General features: G+C 42.7%; 1 long non-coding RNA gene across 1 annotated transcript; it reads right to left on the bottom strand.

Annotated features, from left to right (window-relative positions):
* Positions 1-9,379: 9,379 nt before the first annotated feature.
* On the bottom strand, positions 9,380-12,325 carry LOC114864501 (uncharacterized). The gene is made up of 4 exons (XR_003787323.3): positions 11,429-12,325; positions 10,342-10,400; positions 10,027-10,119; positions 9,380-9,858 (listed from the first exon to the last, which is right to left on the bottom strand). It is a non-coding gene; the product is annotated as an uncharacterized LOC114864501 (long non-coding RNA).
* Between the last annotated feature and the right edge of the window lie 1,218 nt (positions 12,326-13,543).

Genomic DNA, 13,543 nt, shown 5'->3' with positions numbered 1-13,543 from the left:
ACACACACACAAAAAACTTCATTACACCAGCACGGGACAAATTTGTGGCTCTACCGCTACAATAATTTTTGCAACACAAATAAACTCCTCAAATAAGAGCCACTATTCTGAAAAAGGATCTAAGGACATGCGCCAAAGAATAGCATAGCATACGCCACCAATACGCGTGGCAAGTTATGATCTGATGAACGACGGACGCTAAGCTAATCGCTAGCTAAATGCTTTGTGTACACATTGCCATATAATAATATTACTGCTGTCCATATTACTGGCAAACACACTCCCTTTAAAAACAAAACTATTATATGTGCACACAATCTAAAGAAATAACAGAATTAGTCATTCGAATTAAACAATTATTTACTTTTTTCTTTTTGAGCTAGAGACTTCACGTAGTGCGTGTTTTCTTTGACAGGGTTTTTTTAGACATGTAATGTCCGACACCGAATGAACACCGCGCAGCAGCGGCTTTAGCTTCACTTTAGCTTGAATCGTAGCGTCTAACACCAGGTAAAGCCGCTTGATTTCCTTACCAGATTCTTTTCATCCAGTAATTTGCTTCGGTTCTGAACACACTTCCTTATTTTCGCCCTTATCGCAATACTGGACAAACGGTACAAGTGTGCATATAAACCTGAGCAGGTAACTGAACCAATCAGCAGCGCTTATAATGTGATTGACAGAGAAGAGGAGCCAACCAGGTAGGCGTGACAACAGTTTCTGGTGACGTGCGCACAATCTAAACAACATCAAAACATGATGGACGCCAGTGTCAACTCTATCGTTTAGATCGTACAGACCCCAAAATATACAATAATTAGGCCCTGAAAAGCATGATAGTATGATTATGATGTCTTTGAACAAAAATCCAGATCTGTCCAGTCATCTGTGTTACATCTTTCCATCCTGATGCCTAATGATGTTGGAGTGACGAAAACTCACATTGTCCCAAACTATCACATACTTTGGCAGGTGATCTCCACTCCGACCCCTCTCTTCTTCAGGGATGAGATCTCTGTAGAGAGTTTGTGATGTGTAAGCACACCATTGTCAGACATAGAACATTGTGTTGTGCTTCACCCATATATATACTTGCCAGTTGATGGTTAAGGAGATGCACCTTTGTTAGAGAAAGTCAAGTCACCTGAGAGCAATTTACCAAATCAGGACAGATTTAGAAAGAAACATATAATGGAGATGTATAGAAATATATTTGTCACATTATGACAACTCGGTCAACCATTTTGCAGTTAATGATTTATACCATGAACTAATGACTAGATGTTTTGAGGAGTAAGACTATTGCGCAGTGAACTATATAATACATTTTGATCAACATGACATAAACAATTGATAATGTAGCAAAGAGCTGGGAATTGTGCAGAGTCATTTGAATGGATGTACCAAAGCATTTGCAACTGGTTCAAAGTGAAAAAAAGAGGAAAAAAGGGAAACTGCTTATATGATGTGCACACGTGACATCATGATGTGAAGATTGAACAAATAGTTTTGAGAATTTCACTCTGATCTGAGAATTGTACTAAAGCGACTGAGAAAAACTGTAAAGTACACAGTTTTATTGACAACATGATTAAGTACTTTGACTGTCTTGTTCATAGACAATGACACAAGGACTTGACATTCTGATGGCAATGCGATGAAGAGATGAACTAAAGATTTTGAGCAAGTTACAGGCTGTTGCAAGAAATCCAGTGTTTGGCTGTTTGTACAAATTGTTTTGAGAAATGCACACACATATTTGCAAACTTCAATTCTGCTCTAAGAATTGTACTAAAGCGACTGAGAAAAACTGTAATATCGTGCCTGCATTTCCAGATCACACTAATTGCACAGATTTAATTGCTAAACTGGCAACAGAATGATCCGTTAGCAAAGTCCAACAACGTGTCTATACGGTAGATTTAACTAAATTAAATAACCTTAGGCGATAATATTTAAGGCTGCAACTACCGAAAAGGGCAGGAGCGCTGCGGGAGTTTACAGTCGGTGCAGTCGCCATTTTAAAAATATGAATATTTTTAAACTTTGACCAAAATGGCAAGTTACGTTGTCAATAAACACATAAATACACATACAATCGATGTATCGTACACATATCCTTTATTCATTCCAAACAATTTTGGCCATTTAAGTGATAAATATTAAAATTTACACGGAATTCACTACCCATCTGCCGTTGCTTGCGTCTCTAAACGTCAGTGTCCAACTGCGAACGGGGAACCCCCGTGACTGCGCGCCTTATATAGACTCGGTCGGGCCAGGCGTTTGTTGTTACCATGACATTGACTGACGCACGCGCTGACGTGCGTGAGCGGAAACAGGCAAATATGTTTATCTCCCTGCTTGATAGCATCCTGGCAGGGGCGCTACTTAGCTTGCGGCGCTAACCACTGCTCCACTCCCGACACTTTAATTGCAACAGAAAGATCCGTTAGCGAAGTCCAACAATGGCCATGTGTCTATACGGTAGATTTAGATTGAACTAAATTAAATAACCTTGGGCGATAATATTTAAGGCTGCAGCTACCGGAAAGGGCTGGAGCGCTGCGGGAGTTTACAGTCGGTGCAGTCGCCATTTTAAAAATATGAATATTTTTAAACTTTGACCAAAATGGCAAGTTACGTTGTCAATAAACACATAAATACACATACAATAGATGTATCGTACACATATCCTTTATTCATTCCAAACAATTTAGGCCATTTAAGTGATAAATATTAAAATTTACACGGAATTCACTACCCATCTGCCGTTGCTTGCGTCTCTAAACGTCAGTGTCCAACTGCGAACGGGGAACCCCCGTGACTGCGCGCCTTATATAGACTCGGTCGGGCCAGGCGTTTGTTGTTACCATGACATTGACTGACGCACGCGCTGACGTGCGTGAGCGGAAACAGGCAAATATGTTTATCTCCCTGCTTGATAGCATCCTGGCAGGGGCTCTACTTAGCTTGCGGCGCTAACCACTGCTCCACTCCCGACACTTTAATTGCAACAGAAAGATCCGTTAGCGAAGTCCAACAATGGCCATGTGTCTATACGGTAGATTTAGATTGAACTAAATTAAATAACCTTGGGCGATAATATTTAAGGCTGCAGCTACCGAAAAGGGCTGGAGCGCTGCGGGAGTTTACAGTCGGTGCAGTCGCCATTTTAAAAATATGAATATTTTTAAACTTTGACCAAAATGACAAGTTACGTTGTCAATAAACACATAAATACACAAACAATAGATGTATCGTACATATATCCTTTATTCATTCCAAACAATTTAGGCCATTTAAGTGATAAATATTAAAATTTACACGGAATTCACTACCCATCTGCCGTTGCTTGCGTCTCTAAACGTCAGTGTCCAACTGCGAACGGGGAACCCCCGTGACTGCGCGCCTTATATAGACTCGGTCGGGCCAGGCGTTTGTTGTTACCATGACATTGACTGACGCACGCGCTGACGTGCGTGAGCGGAAACAGGCAAATATGTTTATCTCCCTGCTTGATAGCATCCTGGCAGGGGCTCTACTTAGCTTGCGGCGCTAACCACTGCTCCACTCCCGACACTTTAATTGCAACAGAAAGATCCGTTAGCGAAGTCCAACAATGGCCATGTGTCTATACGGTAGATTTAGATTGAACTAAATTAAATAACCTTGGGCGATAATATTTAAGGCTGCAGCTACCGAAAAGGGCTGGAGCGCTGCGGGAGTTTACAGTCGGTGCAGTCGCCATTTTAAAAAATATGAATATTTTTAAACTTTGACCAAAATGACAAGTTACGTTGTCAATAAACACATAAATACACAAACAATAGATGTATCGTACATATATCCTTTATTCATTCCAAACAATTTAGGCCATTTAAGTGATAAATATTAAAATTTACACGGAATTCACTACCCATCTGCCGTTGCTTGCGTCTCTATACGTCAGTGTCCAACTGCGAACGGGGAACCCCCGTGACTGCGCGCCTTATATAGACTCGGTCGGGCCAGGCGTTTGTTGTTACCATGACATTGACTGACGCACGCGCTGACGTGCGTGAGCGAAAACGGCAAAATGTTTTTTATACAACTGACATATTTTCACATGTGAACTTCACAACATAGATTTGTTTTTAATTTATTTCTTTGAATAATGTGTACATAAGTATTTCACGTATTTATAATGTATTGATCAATTCAATTCAAAACACTTTATCTCTATTATTTATCCCTGAAGGCCAATTAAGGTAAAGCATCCAGGAAAATTAATATTACTAATAAGATCAATTAAAAGCGTCATTGTACAGGACAGCATTCTGATGGATAACTACTGCTGGGATTACAGTGTTTCTCCTATTTGGGTCCTGCATCAGGGAGTCTGTGTCCTGATGGGAGCCACTGGAACACGGGACTTAGGATGTGAGGGGTCCCGACAGATTTCTTTCTTTGCAGGCTAATGGAATTAAACCAGGAGGTGACGGAGAAAGCGAGCACACTCAATAACGAAGTAGTAGAAGAGCCGCACAGTTGGCTTCCGTAAATGAAGACGTTGTACTGTAGCTTCAAGTCTGCTTGTACAAATCTCATCAGGACTTCCAGAAAAACAAAGAACATTTAAAGAAGAACAAATGTTGTATAAAAACTTGAAATGTAACTACAGACAAGTCAAAGCTACAATAGAGGAGTGGAACTACTGGTACTATTGTACATTTAGCTACAGTACAGTTATGCCACTTCTTCAGTAGACGTGTCTGTGTAAATGTCTTCAATAAACCTAAACCCATTCTTGGTCAAATCTTAGAGCTTTTGTTTGAAGCAGAATCAAATCGACAAAATTAATGTCAAAACCAAAGTGACTGCGTGAAAAATGCAGCATGTCAAAACTCCAAGTCAAACCTCAAATTCACACTTTGAAGAAACATATTGGTAATAAGACATTTTCTGTAGTATTACCTAATGAATACATCTCATGTTATTACCAACATCAGAATCACAACTGTTTTTTTGTTCCTGTTCTCGGGAACAAACTTCATCCGCTGTCACGTTATTTTTCTTTATCACAGTTCAGATTCAGATGTATTGCAGACAACCTTTTCCTCCACCAAGTATTGAGTTTGTTCCCTTCCCTTTATCAAACAGTGAAACACACACTTGGCGTGTAATAATGCAAGCTGCAGAGTAGATCCATGTCCGTCTATAACCAGCAAATCCCGAGTAGGTGGCAGCTCACAGCCCACAACTTTAGGGAGTGCCTTCATCTGCGCTGCGAGGTTCTGTAGGGCGCAGTCTCTGGAAGAAGAGAAAGGACACACGCAGCATCTTAAATGTTCCAAAGTAAGTCTTCACAACATGATGGCTGGGACTGAGCTTTTGCTTTCCTGCTGACCTGTAGATTTCCCCATTGCGGAGCTCCTCTGCAGGAGACGGAGGTGTTGGCTTAACATGAGGTTGGTTTATGCGCCTTATGATCTTGGTACTCCCCACAAAAACGGGTCCACAGCAGGAGTGTGATTTTTAAATGTTTTCAGAGTTAATGAACTAGAATAAACCAAGTAAATGTCAAATCTTAGCTCTGTTGTGCTGACACCAACCATTGGGTGAGAAAACAAGGTTTAAATTTGATTTGTGCAAATATAGAAGATGAAATATTATCAGCGTTGAGTCTTTCACTCATGTCCACCGTGACACAAATGTGAACAAGTCTATAGCCTAAACAAGCAACTACCACACAGACCTGTAAAGAACTGACCATGACATCTTCACAGACTGACTGGAGCTGGGCTGCATGTGCAACAAATAATCCAACATGTGCATGGCTTAGCTTAGATCTGGCAATAAAAGCATGTGACACCACGTGGTCCAACGCCAGTTAATGGAATGAACCCAGTGCCGTTTCAAACTGGTAAATGACAGACTTTCTAGAAACAAACTCAACATGTGAACAATATACTGTTACAAGTACATACACACACACACAAACAAGACTTACGTACAGTGCATTATGATGCTGCATCACTGCTGCTAAAGTTGACTCCACCTCAGCCAATACTTGGGGCTGACGTTGCTGTGGCATATCATAATTAAGTCTCAGCACAGACAGAGCCAGAGGATGAACCCGTCCCACCAGAGGCTCGCTAAGAGGTGGTAGCGGTGGAAGAGAGGCTTGATAAGAAGGTTGGTTGGGGCACCTGAAACAAAAATAGTAATCAACCAATAGTTTAAATTAGAGTACATGGAACAAACCTAAACAAACTTAAAGAGCAGTGACAGAATTTGTTTAACCAAAGGAAACCCTGCAGTTGTAGGAGATGCTTCTCTGCCTCTGCTTGCCAGCACGTATCAGTGTCGCCAGACATACAGTAATTATCGTTTTTAGAGCGAAAATAAGAAACGCGAGTTCAAAATGTTACCATCTAGTAAAAGACTCCGGTGGTGCAGAGACTGGCCAATAGACCAAGCTTTTTCACCGGCCTGTCTGCGAGTTGGACGCTACGGTTCAGGAGCGGATTCAACCTGTTCAATGAGGCCGAATCCTTCTGCCGCTGCAGTATTCAAGGTGCGTTGGACACTACGATGTTAAAAACATGCAAAAGAAAACACGGACACGACATCAAGTCTCTAGTTCCGAAAATCAATAAAATTGTCGAAATAACTGAACCTCCTTGATTTCCATAGGCTATGTGCCCACAGAATAAGTTTGTTTTAAAAATCACGTGACTTTTAAAGTTGTTAAATTTCATACGATAGTTTGGGTTAAAATGTGATCGTCGTAAAAGCGACAGTACTATATTTCTTTTTTTCTCCGGCGCCGGTCGAGCTGGCTGCTGGTCACAACAGCTCCTGTCCTCTTACTTCTATTTATTACTTTCTTCACCTACTCAAGTTTATCTTTCTAGTGTTTTGTTAGTAGCATTAGTGTACACAACCTGTACACAGCTTTTACACAGTTTTTCTAAGTTTGGCGCAGTACAAACGCTGTTTTAAAGCTACGATTTGCGTCGGGGGTTGTTTACACCGCGGAGCAGCTGATCCCGCTGCGCAGCGCCGTAGTTCTGCCCAGAGACAGACACGAGATCACCGCTGAGGTGCTGGTCGCGCCGGAAAACTACAACGGGAGAAAACGAGACGCTTCAGGCCCGCTGTCCCCTCCGTCATCATGGGGAACGCGAGATCTCTGCCCAACAAGATCGACGAGCTCGCGGCGCTCAAACGGTACCAGCCGGAGTACAGAACGAGCAGCGTGCTGCTGTTCACGGAGACCTGGCTGACGTCACTCATCCCGGACTCGACTGTCGCACTGGACAATTTTCATCTGCTACGTGCGGACAGAACGGAGAACAGCGGTAAGAGGAAGGGAGGGGGTCTGGCTGTGTTTGTGAACACCAGGTGGTGTATGCCACGACATTGCACTGTCAAAATGAAGCCGTGTAACAGAGACATTGAGCTGTTAGCGGTGGGCATGAGGCCATTCTACCTGCCACGGGAGTTCACACGAGTTATATTAATTGCTGTGTACGTCCCACCCTCCGCTAACGCTGACACAGCTTCTGAGACCCTGCTCTCAGTCACCAGCAGGCTGCAAACACAGCACCCACAGGCCCTCTTCCTGATCTCTGGGGACTTTAACCATGCACCTCCTTCAGCTGCTCTGCCTACATACACCCAGTATGTGACCTGCCCCACCAGAGACAACAAAACCCTGGACTTACTCTATGCCAACACCAAAGAGGCCTACGCTGCATCCTCCCTCCCACCAGCTGGGCAGAGCTGACCACAACATCCTGCATCTCCTGCCTGTGTATAAACCTGTTGTACACAGGCAGCCGGTGGTGCCCCGCACAGTGAAGAGGTGGACAGCTGAGAGCGAGGAGGCTCTCAGGGACTGTTTTAAACACCACTGTGTGGACGGAGCTCTGCGACCCACATGGGGAGGACATTAACGCAATAACAGACTGTGTAACGGATTACATCAACTTCTGCTGTGAAAACACCGTTCCCACCAGGCGGGTTCGGTGTTTCACCAACAACAAGCCGTGGGTCACCTCTGATATTAAAGCTCTGCTAAAGGAGAAGAAGAGAGCATTTAAATCAGGGGACAGGGAGGAGCTGAGGAGGAAAATCCGTGAGGGGAAGTCCAGCTACAGGAGGAAGATGGAGGAGCAGCTGCAGCAGAACAATGTCAGTGAGGTGTGGAGGAGCCTGAAAACCATGTCAGGCTTCAAAGCTCCACACCCACAGGCTGAGGGGGACCCGAGCTGGGTCAACGAGCTGAACTCACACTTTAATAGGTTTGACCAAGCACCCACTCACACCTCCCAGCAGCTGCCTCCAAACCTTTTGTCACCTCATACCACTGGATTACCAGCCCCCACAGCCCTTCACACCTTTACACAAAGCCCTCTACCCTCAGCCCTGACGACTGGCGACTCATACCAACAACACCCCCTCACTTCACACCACACTCAGACACTCCCTCAACCCCTATCCTTCTCCAGCACCCAGGTGAGAAGTGAGCTCTTTCTCACCTAGAGAAGCCCGGCAGCACTGTGAGGATCATGTTCTTTGACTTCTCCAGTGCCTTCAACACCATCCAGCCGGTGCTTCTGAAACACAAACTGGAGGAGTCCCCACAGGGGACTGTACTGGCCCCCTTCCTCTTCACCCTCTACACTTCAGACTTCAGACACAACTCGGACAGCTGTGTTCTGCAGAAGTTTTCTAATGACTCTGCGATTGTTGGACTAATCACCGATGACGACGACGTAGAGTACAGAGGACTTACTGAGAAGTTTGTGGACTGGTGCCAGCAGAACCACCTCCTGATCAATGCAGGGAAAACGAAGGAGATGGTGGTGGATTTCCGCAGACAGCAGCCTGCTGTCATCCCACCGATGCACATCCAGGGAAGGGACATTGAGAGAGTGGACTCTTACAAGTACCTGGGTGTGCATCTGAACAAAAAAACTGGACTGGACTCATAACACGGATGCACTGTACAGGAAGGGTCAGAGCAGACTCTACCTGCTGAGGAGACTGCGGTCTTTTGGAGTGAGGGGGCCACTCCTGAAGACCTTCTATGACTCTGTGGTGGCATCAGCCATCCTGTACGGTGTGGTCTGCTGGGGCAGCAGCATCACAGTGAGGGACAGGAAGAGACTGGACAGGATCATCAAGAGGTCCAGCTCTGTCCTGGGCTGCACTCTGGACACGGTGCAGGAGGTGGGTGAGAGAAGGGTCCTGGCTAAACTGACATCCATCATGGACCAGGACTCTCACCCACTGGAGGACTCACTGTCTGCTCTGGAGAGCAGCTTCGGTAGCAGACTGATCCACCCTCGCTGTGTGAAGGAGAGATATCGTAGATCCTTCCTACCTGCTGCTGTCAGACTGTATAATCAGAACTGTTGACCACGTCCCACTACAGTCACTCACCCACTGCATCAGTGGTTTATATAGCAACCTGCTCTGCACAATATTTGTGTAAATCTGTGAACAATCATGTATAATGTTACCGGTACAAATCTTATACCCATTACCGTGCAATAACCCTGCAATGACCTCATACTCACTCTAACTGTACTGTACTGCTTTGTACTGTGCCAACACAAACTGTTCTGTACCTGTATTCTCGCTCATCTGTACTGCTGTTGTGAGAAGTAATTTCCCCACTGCGGGACTATTAAAGGTTTTCTTATTCTTATTTCCCCATCTGGCAACACTGCACAATATTCACCTTTAAGTCCATAAATGGGCACGTCCCAGTGGCCACACTCGTCTCTCCTGGAGGTCCAATCTAGGTTTGGATGTCTGCCTCCATAAATCTGTGTGACCATCAGTTCCATTTCTTCAGTGAACCTGATAAGTGAGGATGAAATAGCAAAAGAAAATGGGGAGGTTACCCATGAATTCAATATGAATTAATCTGATTTTAGGCGTGTCTATAATAAACAGCAAAGTCCGGGCTACAACGCTATAAATGTCGGTCACGTGCATCAAAAACAGACGAAAATATGAAACAATCACCCGTTAGTGTAACGCTGTTCATTGCAGCCTCTCTCCCTGACCGTACGAAACTACTGAAGCCAGCTTGGACTTTTATCTTCTCGTTTTATTGGCCTGCAGGAAACAAATAACAAACATGTAGATGTATGTTTCCGTGTCTGCACTGCACAGCTCCCCCTCATCGGTGCATGCGGCAACGTGAGAGCCCAGCCAGCAAAACTTGCTAAACATAATTTACAAAGTTGGCGCCACACGGCAGCCATACAAGCATAAAGATGAGGTGCTTAAACAAGGTGGTGAGCATAGTCTAAAACAATGAAATAACAAAACCCATACCTGCAGGAAACTAATAAACATGTAGCTGTAGGTTTCTGTGTCTGCACTCCACAGCTCCCCTGAATAAATTGACAGATAAACAAAATTGCTACAATACAACAAAACACAAATTTGCTAACATGCCAACACGAGGAGCTCAGGTCACCAAGCTAATCCTCGTAGGCAAAACCAAAAATTACCCAACAAATCTAAACAAATTATTACGAGAATGACGAGTAATGTAATATAATGAGCAGCAAATAATGCACAGCAAAAACAGCAACACAAACTGATTTCTGCAAGAAAATGTAAAAATAAATCAAGCGCCTTTCTCCACACAACCTACCCTCATCGGTGCATGCGGCAACATGAGACAGGACAGACAGAGCAGGTAGTACGGAAACAAAAAAAGTTCAAAAAGTGCGGTGTGCAGTACGGAAAGTATTAGAGTGGACGAAATAAAAAAAATCCAACAGATAAAATTCACAAATACAAATTTAAATTATTAACCGATTAAAACAAAAAGATAATTTAATCTTAAAATGATATAAACCATTTACAAAAAAAAAAAAAAAAAAACACACAAAAAACTTCATTACACCAGCACGGGACAAATTTGTGGCTCTACCGCTACAATAATTTTTGCAACACAAATAAACTCCTCAAATAAAAGCCACTATTCTGAAAAAGGATCCTAAGGACATGCGCCAAAGAATAGCATAGCATACGCCACCAATACGCGTGGCAAGTTATGATCTGATGAACGACGGACGCTAAGCTAATCGCTAGCTAAATGCTTTGCGTACACATTGCCATATAATAATATTACTGCTGTCCATATTACTGGCAAACACACTCCCTTTAAAAACAAAACTATTTTATGTGCACACAATCTAAAGAAATAACAGAACTGGTTATTCGAATTAAACAATTATTTACTTTTTTCTTTTCGAGCTAGAGACTTCACGTAGTGCGTGTTTTCGTTGACAGGGTTTTTTTAGACATGTAATGTCCGACACCGAATGAACACCGCGCAGCAGCGGCTTTAGCTTCACTTTAGCTTGAATCGTAGCGTCTAACACCAGGTAAAGCCGCTTGATTTCCTTACCAGATTCTTTTCATCCAGTAATTTGCTTCGGTTCTGAACACACTTCCTTATTTTCGCCCTTATCGCAATACTGGACAAACGGTACAAGTGTGCATATAAACCTGAGCAGGTAACTGAACCAATCAGCAGCGCTTATAATGTGATTGACAGAGAAGAGGAGCCAACCAGGTAGGCGTGACAACAGTTTCTGGTGACGTGCGCACAATCTAAACAACATCAAAACATGATGGAAATATACAATAATTAGGCCCTGAAAAGCATGATAGTATGATTATGATGTCTTTGAACAAAAATCCAGATCTGTCCAGTCATCTGTGTTACAACTTTCCATCCTGATGCCTAATGATGTTGGAGTGACGAAAACTCACATTGTCCCAAACTATCACATACTTTGGCAGGTGATCTCCACTCCGACCCCTCTCTTCTTCAGGGATGAGATCTCTGTAGAGAGTTTGTGATGTGTAAGCACACCATTGTCAGACATAGAACATTGTGTTGTGCTTCACCCATATATATACTTGCCAGTTGATGGTTAAGGAGATGCACCTTTGTTAGAGAAAGTCAAGTCACCTGAGAGCAATTTACCAAATCAGGACAGATTTAGAAAGAAACATATAATGGAGATGTATAGAAATATATTTGTCACATTATGACAACTCGGTCAACCATTTTGCAGTTAATGATTTATACGATGAACTAATGACTAGATGTTTTGAGGAGTAAGACTATTGCGCAGTGAACTATATAATACATTTTGATCAACATGACATAAACAATTGATAATGTAGCAAAGAGCTGGGAATTGTGCAGAATCATTTGAATGGATGTACCAAAGCATTTGCAACTGGTTCAAAGTGAAAAAAAGAGAAAAAAGAGAAACTGCTTATATGATGTGCACACGTCACATCATGATGTGAAGACTTGAACAAATAGTTTTGAGAATTTCACTCTGATCTGAGAATTGTACTAAAGCGACTGAGAAAAACTGTAAAGTACACAGTTGTATTGACAACATGATTAAGTAATTTGACTGTCTTGTTCATAGACAATGACACAAGGACTTGACATTCTGATGGCAATGCGATGAAGAGATGAACTAAAGATTTTGAGCAAGTTACAGGCTGTTGCAAGAAATCCAGTGTTTGGCTGTTTGTACAAAATTGTTTGAGAAATGCACACACATATTTGCAAACTCAATTCTGCTCTAAGAATTGTACTAAAGCGACTGAGAAAAACTGTAATATCGTGCCTGCATTCCAGATCACACTTAATTGCACAGATTTAATTGCTAACTGGCAACAGAATGATCCGTTAGCAAAGTCCAACAACGTGTCTATACGGTAATTAACTAAATTAAATAACGCTTAGGCGATAATAATTTAAGAGGCTGCAACTACGAAAAGGGCAGGAGCGCTGCGGGAGTTTACAGTCGGTGCAGTCGCCATTTTTAAAAATATGAATATTATTAACTTTGACCAAAATGGCAAGTTACGTTGTCAATAAACACATAAAATCACATACAATCGATGTATCGTACATATATCCTTTATTCATTTCAAACAATTTCAGGCCATTTAAGTGATAAATATTAAAATTTACACGGAATTCACTACCCATCTGCCGTTGCTTGCGTCTCTAAACGTCAGTGTCCAACTGCAAACGGGGAACCCCCGTGACTGCGCGCCTTATATAGACTCGGTCGGGCCAAGCGTTGTTGTTACCATGACATTGACTGACGCACGCGCTGACGTGCGTGAGCGGAAACGGCAAAATGTTTTTTATACAACTGACATATTTTCACATGTGAACTTCACAACATAGATTTGTTTTTAATTTATTTCTTTGAATAATGTGTACATAAGTATTTCAGGTATTTATAATGTATTGATCAATTCAATTTAAAACACTTTATCTCTATTATTTATCCCTGAAGGCCAATTAAGGTAAAGCATCCAGGAAAATTAATATTACTAATAAGATCAATTAAAAGCGTCATTGTACAGGACAGCATACTGATGGATAACTACTGCTGGGATTACAGTGTTTCTCCTATTTGGGTCCTGCATCAGGGAGTCTGTGTCCTGATGGGAGCCACTGGAACATGGGACTTAGGAT

Source organism: Betta splendens, chromosome 10 (genome assembly GCF_900634795.4).
Source record: "Betta splendens chromosome 10, fBetSpl5.4, whole genome shotgun sequence".
In the NCBI taxonomy this organism is placed as follows: domain Eukaryota; kingdom Metazoa; phylum Chordata; class Actinopteri; order Anabantiformes; family Osphronemidae; genus Betta; species Betta splendens.
The sequence above is the reverse complement of the archived record's forward strand: the minus strand, read 5'-3'. Positions and strand labels throughout refer to the sequence as shown.